This window comes from Ceratotherium simum, chromosome 21, assembly GCF_057802395.1.
Source record: "Ceratotherium simum simum isolate JZ-2026a chromosome 21, ASM5780239v1, whole genome shotgun sequence".
NCBI lineage: Eukaryota > Metazoa > Chordata > Mammalia > Perissodactyla > Rhinocerotidae > Ceratotherium > Ceratotherium simum.
In genome coordinates this window covers 51,006,293-51,022,582 of record NC_141920.1, presented here as the reverse complement: position 1 = coordinate 51,022,582, position 16,290 = coordinate 51,006,293, and the positions used below count along the sequence as shown (strand labels likewise).

The 16,290-nt window shown below is 45.9% G+C and overlaps 1 long non-coding RNA gene across 1 annotated transcript; it reads right to left on the bottom strand.

The window, feature by feature from the left end:
• Positions 1–797: 797 nt before the first annotated feature.
• LOC147914315 (uncharacterized) lies at positions 798–7,959 on the bottom strand. The gene is made up of 3 exons (XR_015555530.1): positions 7,839–7,959; positions 2,709–2,844; positions 798–1,219 (listed from the first exon to the last, which is right to left on the bottom strand). It is a non-coding gene; the product is annotated as an uncharacterized LOC147914315 (long non-coding RNA).
• Between the last annotated feature and the right edge of the window lie 8,331 nt (positions 7,960–16,290).

Below are 16,290 nucleotides of genomic sequence, written 5' to 3'. Positions count from 1 at the left end.
GCTGCACACAGAAGTGCTCAGAGGCCATCTGCTGCGGAGCAGGAAACCCCTCATGATGAGCAGGCAGTGGGGGAGCCCCGAGCCCCGGGACTGACTTCAGCTGGGGGCAGCAGGCTGCTCAGGCAGAGAGCTCCCTCCCTTCAGCTCATCTAGCTCCTCCTGCAGCGTGTGCACCTGGCTGCCGGCGGCTGCCCCTCTTCAGCTCGCCGTTCTTCTCCACCTGCTACCTCAGGTGGCACCCGTGCTCCTGTTCCCCCGGGAGCAGAAGCAGTAGGAGTGCAGCCAGTCGAGGAGTTCTTGGGGCCCCAGCACTGAAAGGATGACCCCGCAGAGTGACGTGGGACTGGTGTTGCTGTGTTCGCTCTGCATAGTTTCTGCAGCTGGCTTCAGGGTGACATCTGATGGAGGGTGGAGGGGCTCTGGGAGGGTTTCTGAGGCATCAGTGTGAATGATGAACTTAGGGGCTCTGGGCCAAGCCCTCGTCAGGCCCCAGGCTGGTCCCACTACAGCTGGGCTCCACATCTCTCTTCAGCCTCTTTCGGTTAACAGGCTCTCAAGGGACAGATGGCCTCTCCTGAGTATGCTCTGAGATGAAACTGTAAGAAGGAAGCCAGCCAATAAATCTGCATGCCCCAGATCCTGAGGAATAAAGTCACCCATGGAAATGTCACTCTTACCTAGCAGGCCCTGGCATAGAAGAGGGGTTTCATTGCCAGCATCTACAGCAGACCTGTTTGCATCTCCTGGCTGTTTGACGGTGTGGAGGCCACACTGTCCCCTGGAGTTCCTTCCAGAGACTCTACACCTGCTCCTGACTGCTGGCTTCCTAGGCAGCCTTGGGTGCGGGTTCACCCTGCAGAGGGGCTCGCTTCAACTTGTGGGACCCCGGCTGGGCCCTCAGGTTTTCCCTCAAGGACGATGATGAACCTGCAGCTCCTTTCCCATCTGCTTCACTAGCACATTCCCTCAGGCTCCCTGCGGCCTTCCTGGTGTCCTTTCTCCAAGGGCGGCCACGGCCTTCAGCCCCCCCTTCTCAGTCAGGTGGAAGATGGAGGGCACGGCCGTGGCTTGAGCACGTAGTACTGATCCTCCAGCCTTTCCGAGAGCTTTTTTTGGTGAAATGTTCACTACAGACGAAAGAATGCTTAGTGGGGTCCAGTCATCTCTGTGAACAGCTATTAACCACTGGACAAGAGGTTTTGAGCCCTTTATGTGGAGCCTGCAAGGATAAATGAAAAAGTAATTAGAAAGAAAGAATTAAATGTCTCCACCTAAAATAATCAACTGTAAAAGCAAAACAAATGTTTTTGGAAGACCCACACCTGTAGCCACTTTGCCCATTTAAACTTTTAGTAAAGATTTAAGGAACACCTTCTGCTTGCAAGTTATTACTGGAATAGAAACATGAAAGACCCACTGTCTACCTCATGACCATCTGTAGGGCAGAGAAAGAAGGAAGGTGAGGACCTCCTCCCAGCCTGTAGTAAGTGCCCTGTAGGGACACAGATGTTCAGACAGATAGCACAGGATGGCATCAAGACAACAGGAAAGGCTTCAGGAAGCCTCGGAAATAGTTCCTAGAAGCTCATGGCTGCCCAACTCTCCTGCTGTCCCTGGGATGCAGGACTTTGGGTGCTAAAACAGGGAGGGTTGGTACCCTTATTTCAAAGCCAGGCCAGGTGTCAGCCAGCAGAGCCTCCCAGGCACTCACCAGGGCGCCTGGCCCCAGCTCTGCTCAAGCAGCTGAGGATGCAGGACTGCCGCCAAGAGGAGGTCAGCCCCAAGAGCTGTGGTTCTGTGTTCTTCCTGTCCTTCCATACCAAGACAAAAGCTGCTCCCTGTACAAACCACCCAGCCCTTGCAAGGTCCTGAAAAAGACACTTCATCATCTTTTGTCTTCATTAAGGTAAAATCTCTTTTAGACCAATCTGTGCACATGGGGGGTTGGGGGGTCTCACCTGAGGGCTTTCTGCTCCATCTGAGATCACCTAAGCCTCCAGAGGCCACTGTGGACCAGAGCAGGTGGATACTAGCTTCTCAGGGAGTTCCAAGCAACATGACCTTCTAACCTTTCTCAATGCTTTGTGACTAGTTACCAAAGGACCCCCACCTCCTTTGCCCCCAGACCTCGTTATATCACGACACATGCCAAGAGCAACCTTCTCTGCAGTGTTTTGTTTCACTCTCAAAAACAGTAACAAAACTTTTGGAACACAGGCTCTGAAGGAAACTGTCAAGAAAGCATGGTGGCTGACCTCTGAAACAAGCTCACGTCACTAGTTCTTTGGATAGATTGTCACAACTTCCGACTTAGAACAAACCACTGTAAACCTTCAATAAGACTACAGACAAGTGGCATTCAGGTCTTCCAAAATTCAACAACAACCTGCAATGCAAAACAAAAGGATCTGCCAGGAGGTTTTCAAAGTAGAATGTCTTCAGTGCACTGTTCTGGGACCTCCAGTGCGGAGTCTGCAGGAAAGGACTCACTGAACTGGCGGAATTCCAGAAGCCTTCATGAAGGGTGCCAGGCCAGGGGGAAGGCAAACCCCTCACTCCACTGTGGGAGCCCAATGAAGAAGTGAAGAGAGGAGCCCCTTCCCCGAGTCCCCAGGGTAAGCCTCCCAGTGAGGAGTGGGATGTGCCCTCCTCCATCCAAGATGCTATCAGATTAAGAGTCTGCTGTCAGACGCCTCTCCAGGACTCACCTCCAGCAGAGAGACACCTTTCCCTGCACTGCCAGGACCCTTCTAGCAGCAGAGCATCTAGGAGGCACGTCCATCCAGAGGTACAAGCTGCATTTGCTCAGATGCATTCCTGATGACAGAGATCAAGGCAGGCTCCCTGCCATCAAAAGAGCAGAAATGTCACAGTAAATGCAAGAAGATAGTGGCCTAAGGAAAAGCGTTTCCAGAATACCGTTTCTTGACATTGTTGGCCTCAGCCCGAATCAGTGGAGAGCAGTGTGGTCATGGGGTGGGAGTGAGAGGGTGGTGGAGGCCATAAGGTGGGCGCCGGTGGCCATGGGGAGGCCGTGGTGGCCCGAGGTGCCCAGAGCAGAGACGGTGGCACAGACCAACATGACACAGATCCCGGTGCTGACTCACGCCCTTGACTGGCCCCGAGCACAGAGTACCACCCACCTCAGGCTGGACCGTGAAGGGGGCTGACTGGGCAGCAGCAGCCAGTTACCTGTGGAAGGCAACAGCAGTTTCTCCTCATTGCCCAGCAGGGGAATCAGTTTGTGGCTGCACAGCAATCACCAAGCTGGGCCTCATGCTGTCGCACCGCCAGGCTCCAGCCCCCTCCTTGCCACCCCACAGTGGGACTGCCACAAGGGTAAGGGCTCGTGGTGACATCCTGCAGCACAAGGGAGATGGTCCCCACATACTGCAAGATGGCAAGATGGCGGCACGTACCCATCTGTCCTCCATAAAGCAAGATGGCCGTGCCTGCAGGCCTAGGCAAAATGCCGGCTGAGGCACCCACCCTGGGGTCATGCTGCCCAAACTCATCTCTTCCACTGCCCTGATGGGTCACTGCTGCGGTGTTGGGAGGGAAGGAAACAGACCACTGGGGGAGCAAGAGTGTGGCTGGTCCTCTGCCAGGTGCTCCGCCATACACCAAGATGGTACCCGCCATACACCAAGATGGTGCCTGATGCATATCTGCCCCCACTTCCAGCCCGCCCCCATTGCTCTGCTGGATTGGCCCCAGCGGCTGTCCATCACGTTGTGCTCATTCTCCAGGGCAGTGGGAAGAGAGACGTGGCTGAGGGCGTGCGGCCTGGGAGGCTGTGCTCGCCTGGGCCCTCTGCTGCTGGGACTGGCCGTGGTGGTTTTGGGTGGGGCCATGGGGTGGAGCAGGTCTTTGGGCAGAGAGGGCGGAGGCGGCTCCCGTTGTGAGACCGGTGCATCTGACAGACCAGTCCCTGTGGGTCTGGATGCTCTTGCTGTCCACCCTCGGCGCATGGGCACTGGACTGACAGGCCCATGGCCACTGGGGCGGGAAGGACAGTGGGGCATCGGGGAGGGGATGGAGGGGCGCTGGGCGTGGCTAGGGTGCCGACTTGACAGGCCCACAGCTGCTGGGGCAGGAGGGGCTGTGGGGCATCGGGGAGGGGGGACAGGGGTTAGGGTTAGTGTTAGGGTTAGGGTTAGGGTTAGGGTTAGGGTGGGGCTGGGGCGCCAGCATGACAGACCCAAGGCCGCTGAGGTGGGAGGGGCAGTGGGGCGTCGGGGAGGGTAGGTGGGGCGTTGGGTGGGGCTAGGGCGCTGGTTCTTGGGAGGCTTTTTCCTTCCCCTCCAAGAGTTAAGAAGTGGAAGCTCTCTAACTCCTTTGAAGTTATGTTGTAGGCTGGAGGGGAGGAACCTACTCCAATGCTCACAACACACGCATGATTTTGTTGACTGATAGATCATTCCAACTTCTTTTTCTGTGATGAGAAAGAGAAACAATGCATCTCATCGGGCCTTAACTTATTGGGGTCCTAATACAATGTGTTGGGGGGCAGGGGTGGGGTATTGGTGCTTTGGTCAATGCTAGTGTTGGGCAGGAGGGAGAATCCTCCTCTGCCCTTTCACTTAAGGTTCTTATGGCTGTCCAAGTAATTAAAAGACAGGTTAGCAGGAGAAAATAATCCCAAGTTTAATAACATGTATACATGGGAGAAACTCAGAAATGAGCAGCTAGTCATTCTGTCTAAGCTGCTTGCTTAAGTATTGTATTGTAGCTAAAGCTGTGGAAGGTGTTGGGGGAACAGTGGTTTGGAATTTCAGAGGGGAAGAAGATAATTCACATGGAGATAGAAATGCAAATATTTGTCTGACATCTCTTTTCAGGGCAAGCTATGGAGAATGTGACCAGGGAGAGACAGAAATTTTGATAAGATGGGCTTGTTGGTGCCTTTCCTAGAGTAACATCTATTTTATATTATTTTACAGCCAACATATGATATTGGCTTCTTGCTGAAATAGGTCTTCTATGTTAAATTCTTTAGGCAGTTTGGTAGGGGAAACTCAAACGTTCTTCCTCAGTGTTCTGAGTCTTTATTGTCTTCAGTTCAAAATAATCCCCACACCAGAGTGGTGCATCTTGGAGTGGCCTGCCCCTGAGCACCATCATTAGCGTGTCTCTGCTCCAGAGGAGACAGTTCGTCAATTTTGGCAAGCAAGATATTTCGGATTTTTGCAAGTTGCCTTGAAAGCATTTGTACATGGGCTTTCTTTTTCTTCCCACAGCAATTTTAGTTCCCTCATTCCTTGTAAGGAGTGATTTACTTTCAAGTATCCCTACATCTGTAAGGAAGACTTTCATTTGGTTTAATTCCACCTGCCTTCGTGGATGGCATTGTTTTTGCTTCCTTTTTCTTTTCCTGGCAACTGCAATATAAGTTTACTGAAATCTCAGTTGGGGAACTGTACAGTAGACTTGTAGGCAATTTTTGAATGGTTTGTGGCATCTGGCCACTTAAAAGTGTCAGGTGGCTGGAGGAAACAGTAGCCTTGACTTCCAAAGGAGCATGTTCAGCAGATGTGTTTCTGGTGAAGTTTGTTTAAAAAAGACAAAGAATCAGACAGTGTTGTACTGTTTGCTGGTGGCACAGGGTGGGGGAAGGAATAGAATTATTTACTTCTCCATCTGTTCTCGGGTTATTACTGCTTGCATACCTGCGACCATTTCCAGGAGAGACTTGGTTAAGGTAGAAAACACAGTTTAATATCAGTCATATTACCTTAGATGTGAAAGTTATCATGTTAAAGTTAGGAGAAGGCACGTGATGAGTGGTAATGGGACACTGAAGGCTGCTTCAAAGTAGAAAAGGTGTCGCCATTTGAAAGCCTCTGTTGATGCTGATAAAAACATGTATGGTATTTGTAGGATGTGGTGGGGAGTTTTCTTTCTAACATGATGCTGTGCATCCTTTTAGGGCTGATTAGTGGATCAACCTCCCCTGGCCCCTGGGGTTCTTACAGATTCGGCCTTCCTTGCCCAAGTGTTAGGCAGTTCCTGGTTGTTCTTATAGTCATCCACTCATTAAGCTACATTTCTTATTGAGTGCAAGGTTGTGTCATGCATTGTTCTAGACCCTAGGGCCAGAAAAGTGAACAAAACACAGAAAGCATGCCCTCGGTGACGTTCTAGATGTGACACCAATGGTGTGGCTCCTGTGGGAGAGTGATGTGTGCGAGGCTGGAGAGGGGTGGAGTTGTAGCCAGGAGGGCCAGGAAAGGTCTCACCACAGAGGTAGGTTTTGAACAAGGCCCAAAAGCAGTGCAGAAGGAAGAGCAAGTGGTCTGCTCTGGGAGCAGCAAGGAGGCCAGTGTGGCCAGGCTACAGCCGGTGAGGGCAGCAGGAGCTGAAGGCAGAGTGGTGACTTAGACCCAATCATGGGGCCTTGTTGGTCATAGTGAGGACTTGGGCGTTTATTTATTCTGAATGAGATGGTGACCCTTTAGAAGGTTTTGAGAGGAGGAGTAACATGGCCAGGCATATGTTTAGCAGACTCCATATGGCTGCTCTGCAGAGAATATACGACAAAGGGGCTGGGGCAGAGGCAAGGAGACCAGTTAGGAGGCTGTTGCAATAAGCCAGGCAAGAGGACTTGGAGGCTTAGGTCAGGGTGGGGAGACGAGGTTGAATTCTGTGTGTGTTTGGAGGTCAACACAGTAGGACTGTGTACAGATAGGAAGTGGTGAGGGCTGGGGAGGGAGCAGTTGAAGTCGATGTTGAGTTTATGGCCTGAGCCAAGAAATAAGAAACTCAGCTGAGGAGACTTGGGGACGTGTTGCTTGGTGGGAAGCTGTTGGGAGTTTGGTTTTTGCTGATTTGACTGTGAGATTTATATTTTGTCTGTGGCTCTTTTCCACGAGAGGAGAGCAGAAAATGGCCCCCTGGAATCCATCGTATGAAGTCCCTGTGCCCCTCCCAGGCTCTCTCCTGGCACAGACATCCTACGGGAAGGCCTTGGAGTGGAGGTTCCTATATGCAAACTTTCTTGGGTGTTCTGGCCTGTTAGCATTGCCCCTCCCTGGGTTTGTCACCTTGAAAAGATTACTCACTTAGTTGAGCCTCAGGTTTTCAAAAGTTAAAGTTTATGTAATCAGTGGGCCTGAAAAGCAATATAAAATATTTCCAGCTTTATAACAGTCATTATGAAAACATTCACCACTCTGGTCCCCACCTGCTTATGTAGACCCCATCACCACACAACTTCTTCCCAGTCCTCCTCGCTGAGGTCTTCCTCTTGGGGAGTTCACACTCATTCCTGCACCTCCTCTCACTGTGAGAACTCCAATGTCTGTATCAAGAGAGCTGTCTCTGATGCAGAGTTTTGGTCAAGATGGCGGCGTAGGCAGACTCTGAACTCACCTCCTCCCGTGGACACAGCCAATTTACAACTACTCGTGGAAAAATTACCCCTGAGACAGAACTGAAAACTGGATAAGAGGAACTCCTGCAACAACGGACAATCCTAACTGGGGTAGAAGAGGCAGAGACTCCCTTCTAGAGAGGAAAAACGTCGCCTTCACAAGCCGTCAGCTTCACGGCCGCCGGGAGCAGTTCACAGGTACGCAGCCTCCCTGGAGGCGCGGGGCCCTGAGCCGGGGAGCGCCCCCGCTGTGGGCATTTTGTGGACCCAGCACAATTGAGACCAGCAGCATAAGATCTGACTTTGCCTGCTACTAAAGCATTGGGTAGCACCCCCAGAAAACCCGGTTCACAAAGAAACTAAAACTGGCTCTTAAAGGGCCCGCGCACAAACTCACCCGTTCCAGAAAGCATCCTAAAATCACCAGAAAGAAAGGTGCACAGTGCTTCGGTGACAAGAGACTCACCTAATAGGCCCTGAGTGCATCTCGGTGAGGGGTGAGACCTCTCCAGGGACTGGGACATTGGCGGCGGCCATTGTTGTGGCCTGGTGTGAGCGTGCTGACACAGACGCCATTGGAGTTCTCCCTGAGGCCTGCTAGCCCAAGGTCTGCTCCACCCGCTAGAGCGCCGATCTAATCCAGCTCAGCCAGGGCAGGCAGCCCACCCTAGAGACTAGCCCCACCCAACAACAAGCCCTCAGGCAACGTGTGGGCCTGCATAGATTGGTGACTGGATTCTCTGCAGCCTGGCAACTGAGCTGACTTGAGCGGGGCAGGGTGTGCAAAGGAGCGGGTGGAGAGTGTCGGGCGGTGGCAGAGTGTGTGGGGCTCCCGCCCTGGAGAGACTGGGTCCACTTGGGGAGGTCGGGGCGCTCACACGGGGCAGGACTGTGTTGACTGTGTATGTGGACCTGTGGGCGGCAGGGCTTCTCAGCCACAGAAGACTTGTACTTCTCAAAGACCCACATAGGAGGTTTGCTCCACCTTCCAAAACCTGAAACAATTGGGTGCTCCTGTGCCTGAGGCCAGCCCCACCCAGCTGCAATCCTCACAGAGCTGACAAGAGACCTAATAGGCTAGAGGTTTACAGCAATTGTAAGGCCCTGAGCCTAACAACCTGCCACGGTGGGGGCCTACTCACTTAAAAGAAGTACTGCAACACAAATGTGGTATTAGAACTTGCAGCCAACTGTGCTGGGGCACCCCACACCTGATAAAGAGACTGAAGGGCCCACAACAACTACAAGCAGCTGAGCATTACAACAGCTGGCCAGGAGCATAACTCAGCCTCCCTGGGCACCTACAGGGAGAGCAAACAGGCCACAGCAGAAGGATACACGTAGCCCACATAGGGGTCACCCCTGGAACATTGAGAACTGAGGGAAGCACACTGGAAGCCTCCTAAGCCATCACTTACATAAGGTCACCTATCCAAGAGCAGGAGACGTAGCTGACCTACCTAATACGTAGACACAAGCACAGGGAAAGAGGCAAAATGAAGAGGCAAAAGAATACATTCCAAGTAAGGGAACAGGACAAAACCCCAGAAAAGGAACTTAGTGAAACAGAAATGAGCAACCTACCCGACAGAGAGTTCAAACTAAGAGTGTTAAGGATGCTCACTGATCTGGGGAGAAGAATAGATGGACTCAATGAGAATGTCAACAAAGAAATGGAAGATATAAAAAAGAACCAATCAGAAATGAAGAATACAATACTGGAAATGAAAAACTCATTAGAGGGACTCAAAAGCAGAGTAGAGGATACAGAAGAACGGATCTGTGAGCTGGAAGAAAGACTAGAAGAAATTACCCAAGGTGAACAGGTAAAAGAGAAAAGAATTAAAAAGAGTGAGGACAGTCTAAGGGACCTCTGGGACAACATCAAGCGCACTAACATCCGTGTTATAGGTGTCCCGGAAGGAGAAGAGCGAGACAAGGGGGCAGAGAATCTATTTCAAGAAATAATAGATGAAAACTTCCCTAACCTAAGGAAGGAAACAGACATCCAGGTACAGGAGGCACAGAGAGCCCCAAACAAGATAAACCCAAAGAGGCCCACACCAAGACACATCATAATCAAAATGTCCAGAATTAAAGATAAAGAGAGAATCCTAAAAGCCGCAAGAGAATGTCAAGTTACATACAAAGGAAACCCCATAAGGCTATCAGCTGACTGACTTCTCAGCAGAAACATTACAGGCTAGAAGAGAATGGCATGATATATTTAAAGTGCTAAAAGGAAAAAACTTACAGCCAAGAATACTCTACCCAGCAAGGTTATCGTTCAAAATGGAAGGAGAGATCAAAATTTTCCCAGATAAGCAAAAATTAAAGGAGTTTGTCACCAAGAAACCAGTGTTACAAGAAATGTTAAAGGGACTGATTTAAGGGGAAAAGAGAAGACCACAAATAGGAAAAATTATCTATTTCCACGATTAGAACGTAATGGATACAAATGCACAAAAAAGAGGTTGGATATGATATCAAAAACATAAAAGGAGGGAGGAGGGTAGTTAAAGAGTACAGCTTTCAGACAGAGGTCAAACTAAAGTGACCATCAATTCTGTATAGAAGAAGTAAGGAACAGAGAAGGACTACTAAAACACTGAGGAAAAAAAAAAAAAAGTTAAAAAATGGCAGTAAGTACATACTTATTAATAGCTACTTTAAATGTCAATGGACTAAATGCTACAATTAAAAAGCATAGGGTGGCTGACTGGATTAAAAAACAAGACCCATATATATGCTGCATACAAGAGAAACACTTCAGACCTAAAGACACTCACAAACTGAAAGTGAAGGGATGGAAAAAGATACTCCACGCAAATGGCAATGAAAAGAAAGCTGGGGTAGCAGTACTCATATCAGACAAAATAGACTTTAAAACAAAAACTGTAAAACGAGACGAAGAAGGGCATTACATAATGATCAAGGGAACAATCCAACAAGAGGATATAACACTTGTAAATATCTACGCACCCAATGTAGGTGCACCTAAATATATAAAGCAATTATTAACAGACATAAAAACAGAAATAGACAGTAACACAATAATAGTAGGGGACTTTAACACTCCACTTACACCAACGGATAGATCATCCAAACAGAAGATCAATAAGGAAACATTGGCCTTAAACGACACACTAGAACAGATGGACCTAGTAGATATATACAGAGCATTCCATCCAAAAACCGAAGAATACACGTTCTTTTCAAATGCACATGGAACGTTCTCCAGGATTGATCACATATTAGGCCACAAAACGAGTCTCCATAAATTTAAGAAGATTGAAATAATACCAAGCATCTTTTTCTGACCACAAAGGTATGAAACTAGAAATCAACTATAGGAAGAAAATCAGAAAAGCCACAAATACATGGAGATTAAACAAAATGCTACTGAACAACGACTGGGTTAATGAAGAAATCAAAGAAGAAATCAAAAATACCTGGAGACAAATGAAAATGAAAATACGACATGCCAGAATTTATGGGATACAGCAAAAGCGGTTCTAAGAGGGAAGTTTATAGCAATACAGGCCTATCTCAACAAACAAGAAAAATCTCAAATAAACAATCTAACAATGTACGTAAAGGAACTGGAAAAAGAAGAACAAACAAAGCCCAAAATCAGTAGAAGAAGGGAAATAATAAAAATCAGAGCAGAAATAAATGAAATAGAGACCAAAAAACAATAGAAAAATTAATAAAACCAAGAGCTGGTTCTTTGAAAAGATCAACAAAATAGACAAACCTTTAGCTAGACTCACCAAGAAAAAAAGAGAGAAGGCACAAATAAGTAAAATCAGAAATGAAAGAGGAGTGGTTACAACAGACACCTCAGAAATACAAAAGATTATAAGAGAATACTATGAAAAACTATATGCCAACCAATTCGACAATCTGGAAGAAATGGATAAATTCTTAGAATCATACAACCTTCCAAAACTGGATCAAGAAGAAGTAGAGAATTTGAATAGACCAATCACCAGTAAGGAGATCGAAACAGTAATCACAAACCTCCCCAAAAATAAAAGTCCAGGACCAGACGGCTTCCCTGGTGAATTCTACCAAACATTCAAAGAAGACTTAATACCTATCCTTCTCAAACTCTTCCAAAAATTGAGGAGGGGGAAGCTCCTAACTCATTCTACGAAGCTGACATTACCCTGATACCAAAACCAGACAAGGGCAACACAAAAAAAGAAAATTACAGGCCAATATCACTGATGAACATCGATGCGAAAATCCTCAACAAAATACTAGCAAATCGCATACAACAATACGTTAAAAAGATTATACACCATGATCAAGTGGGATTTATTCCAGGTATGCAGGGATGGTTTAACATTCGCAAATCAATCAACGTAATACACCACATTAATAAAATGAAGAACAAAAATCACATGATCATCTCAATAGATGCAAAGAAAGCATTTGACAAGATCCAGCATCCATTTATGATAAAAACTCTGACTAAAATGGGGATAGAAGGAAAGTACCTCAACATAATAAAGACCATATATGAGAAACCCACAGCTAATATCATCCTCAATGGTGAAAAACTGAAAGCTATCCCTCTAAGAACAGGAACCAGACAAGGATGCCCACTGTCACCACTCCTATTTAACATAGTACTGGAAGTCCTAGCGAGAGCAATCAGGCAAGAGAAAGAAATAAAAGGGATCCAAATTGGAAAGGAAGAAGTGAAACTGTCACTATTTGCAGATGACATGATTTTATATATAGAAAACCCCAAAGAATCCACCAGAAAACTTTTAGAAGTAATAAACGAATATGGGAAAGTTGCAGGATACAAAATCAACATACAAAAATCAGTTGCATTTCTGTACACTAACAACGAAGTACCAAAAGAGAAATTAAGAATACAATCCCATTTACAATTGCAACAAAAAGAATAAAATACCTAGGAATAAACTTAACCAAAGAGGTGAAAGATCTGTACACCGAAAACTATAAAACATTGCTGAAAGAAATTGAAGAAGACACAAAGAAATGGAAAGATATTCCGTGCTCTTGGATTGGAAGAATTAACATAGTTAAGATGTCCATACTTCCTAAAGCCATCTATAGATTCAATGCAATCCCTATCAAAGTTCCAACAACATTTTTCACAGAAATAGAACAAAGAATCCTAAAATTTATATGGAACAACAAAAGACCCCGAATAGCTAAAGGAATCCTGAGAAAAAAGAACAAAGCTGGAGGTATCACACTCCCTGATTTCAAAATATACTACAAAGCTATAGTAACCAAAACAGCATGGTACTGGCACAAAACAGACACACAGATCAATGGAATAGAATCGAAAGCCCAGAAATAAACCCACACATCTATGGACAGCTAATCTTTGACAAAGGAGCCAAGAACATACAATGGGGAAAAGAAAGTCTCTTCAACAAATGGTGTTGGGAAAACTGGATAGCCACATGCAAAAATGAAAGTAGACCCTTACCTTACACCATACACAAAAATTAACTCCAAATGGATTAAAGACTTGAATGTAAGACCTGAAACTGTGAAAGTTCTAGAAGAAAACATAGGCAGTATGCTCTTCGACATCAGTCTTAGCAACATCTTTTCAAACACCACATCTGACCGGGCAAGAGAAACAATAGAAAAATAAACAAATGGGACTACATCAAACTAAAAAGCTTCTGCACAGCAAAGGAAACCATCAACAAAACGAAAAGACAACCTAACAATTGGGAGAAGATATTTGCAAACCATACATCTGATAAGGGCTTAATCTCCAAAATATATAAAGAACTCATGCATCTCAACAACAAAAACTACCAACCCAATTAAAAATGGGCAAAAGACCTGAACAGACATTTCTCCAAAGAAGATATACAGATGGCCAACAGACACATGAAAAGATGTTCAAAATCACTAACTATCAGGGAAATGCAAATCAAAACTACAATGAGATATCACCTCACGCCCGTCAGAATGGCTATAATTAACAAGACAGGAAACAACATGTGTTGGAGAGGTTGTGGAGAGACGGGAACTCTCATACACTGCTGGTGGGAGTGCAAACTGGTGCAGCCACTATGGAAAACAGTATGGAGATTCCTCAAAAAATCAACGATAGAACTACCATATGATCCAGCTATTCCACTGTTGGGTATTTATCCAAAGAACTTGAAAACACCAACTTGCAAAGGTACCTGCCCCCCTGTGTTCATTGCAGCCTTATTCACGATAGCCAAGACTTGGAAGCAACCTAAGTGCCCATCAAGGGATGAATGGATAAAGAAGCTGTGGTATATATACACAATGGAATACTACTCAGCCATAAGAAACGACGAAATCCAGCCATTTGTGACAACATGGATGGACATTGAGGGCATGATGCAAAGTGAAATAAGTCAGAGGGAGAAGGTCAAATACCGTGATGATTTCCTTCATTAAGTAGTAGATAATAACAACAATAAACAAACACATAGGGACAGAGATTGGATTGGTGGTTACCAGAGGGGAAGGGGGGAGGGAGGAGGGTGAAAGGGATAATTGGGTACATGTGTGTGGTGATGGGTTGTAATTAGTATTTTGGTGGTGAACATGATGTAATCTATGCAGAAATAGAAGTACAATGATGTACACCTGAAATTTTTACAATGTTATAAACCAATGTTACTGCAATAAACAAAAAATTTAAAAAAAAAAATATTTCCAAAGAGGCAAGAATTGGTAAATTTCAGAAAAAAACAAAAGAATCTAGTATTACATTGAATTGTTAAAAATTATTCTTGCCCTTTCTGCCTCCCCTGAGCATGTGTAGTCATATTCTGAGGTCTGTCCTTTTCTTTGGGGTGCGGTGTTTTCAAATGGAATTCCAGGGCTTACACTTGAACAGCAAGTGTCAGTATGATTAATTGTTTATAAAACAGTGTCTTGCCATGGAAATAACAATTAATTAACATTATTTTCTGAAAGTAATAAATACATGTGGCTTTTCTTATTGAACTAGAAAAATGCTTTACAACTTTCTTCCCTCCTTTCTACGTAAACTGTAGATTTGTGTGAATTTGCTGGATTCTTCAAACACTGGGTTGTGCCATTTCCAAGATCACTGTGGTCCAAAGCAATGTGACTGGGAGCAGAGGCCTAGGGTCAGGGTCTCTAAGCTAAGTCTCCCTTGAGCCTGCACAGGGAAGTACTTGCGAGTCCACACATTCTGCCCGGGTGTCCTCCTTGCTCATACCCACTGCAGATGGAGACTTTCTGCTGAGAGAAACTACAGAGCCCTCGAAAGCTGGGAAGGCACCTGCACAAGGGCTGGGGGTTGCTGCCCTTCCTGAGGTTGTCCCTGTGCTCCCCTTGAGCCTGTGTCTACACATAGGGTGGAGTTTTGCACCCACAGTGCAGGTGCCTGCAAAGTGTAATTTGTGCACATTGAGAAAGTCTGTGAAAATCAGGAGTTCTGTGGATTAGTGTTTATGAATTTAGAGTTCATTTGAGTCACAACCTTAAACTGCATCCTGCCGAGAGTCTCCTCACTTGTGAGAGTGGAAGCTGAGAGAGGGAGCCCTTGTCTTCCTCCCCAGGCAGAGGAGGGTGTGTGAGATCCCAGAGTCCATTCCTGTGGCTGCTCAGGTGTCCCCACCCTTCTGTACCAGGGACTGACCCACTCCAGGGCTTCTGTCTCTACCAGGAGAGTTTAGAATGTGTTTAACTTTCTGAATGTGGCTTTCCTTCTGTCCTGTGGGAAGCAGGCTGCTTATCTGTGCTGATCCCAGTATTTGTGTTTCTTTCCTTTGGATTCCTGTATTGATTGAACACTGCAGTCCTGTGCTTCTGGTTTCCCTTAGCTCTTTGTAATTTTATTTCCTGTATGAGAAATAACATTTTGAATTTCTTGGGCTTAAAAATGTGAATTGATTGAGAGATATAATGTCAGCAAGGCAAGAAAATTTTTGAACTAAATAGAAGTTTTATTCTTTTTAGGCAAGAGAATCTCAAGATGTGAAATGAATGTGTTGAAGTTTTCAGGTGCATGTTTCATTTTTACATCAGTGTTTGCATGTGCATGTCCCTAGAGAACATTGAGATTTAAAAAGCTAAAACAATGGAATTTCTATTTTAATTGATGTGAAGAAAACTAATCAAACTAATCCTACTATGTTTAAGGAGCTAAACCCAAACCCCTATTGCATTATAATATGCCACTGATTCCTGAAAATACTGCCTGTGTGAGATACAGTGGAAGGACAAACTAGGATGCAGCTTGTCCTTTTAGTTAGTGAGAGATATGAAAATGTCATTTCGTATGGTTACTCTTTTGTAACCGTTAGTGTGCTAAAGGAATTAAATCTTAGAATGGTTTCCTATGTACAGAAGTTAAAATTAAAGAAAAACTATTAAATGGGAAAACATGGTATGTGTAAATTTCTGTTTATATTAGATAAATATGTAAGATAGAAAAGTCTAACCTCAGAAGAGTCATTGCCAACATTTCTGGGTCCCCTCCAGCACTGTTACTCCCGCCACCCCCAGTACACAGTTCTGATCATTCTTGAGCTTCCTGTTAGTGTTTCTTTATATAAAAACAAGCCATTGTGAAGGCATATATTTCTACGCATGCTTGTCCTTGCAATGAGCGGTCAGACTCTGCACTTTTTGATGTGTGCTGACAGCTTACGCCTCTCCTCTCCCTCTTCCCCTCGTGTCCACACCTGGACAAGCTGAGGAGGAAGTCCAGAGGCTCCTTTCTCTGGCATTGGCTTTGGATCCAACCACACAAGTCCTTGTCTGTGTACAGAAGTCTTGTCCTGGTCTCAGCCCTGGCAAAGATTTCTTGCTTTGACCAAACTTTAGTCAGGCCCCTGAACCTTGTTGTATGCTTGTCTGTGCAATTCCTTGTAAAATCCAGTTTTAGCAAGAACATT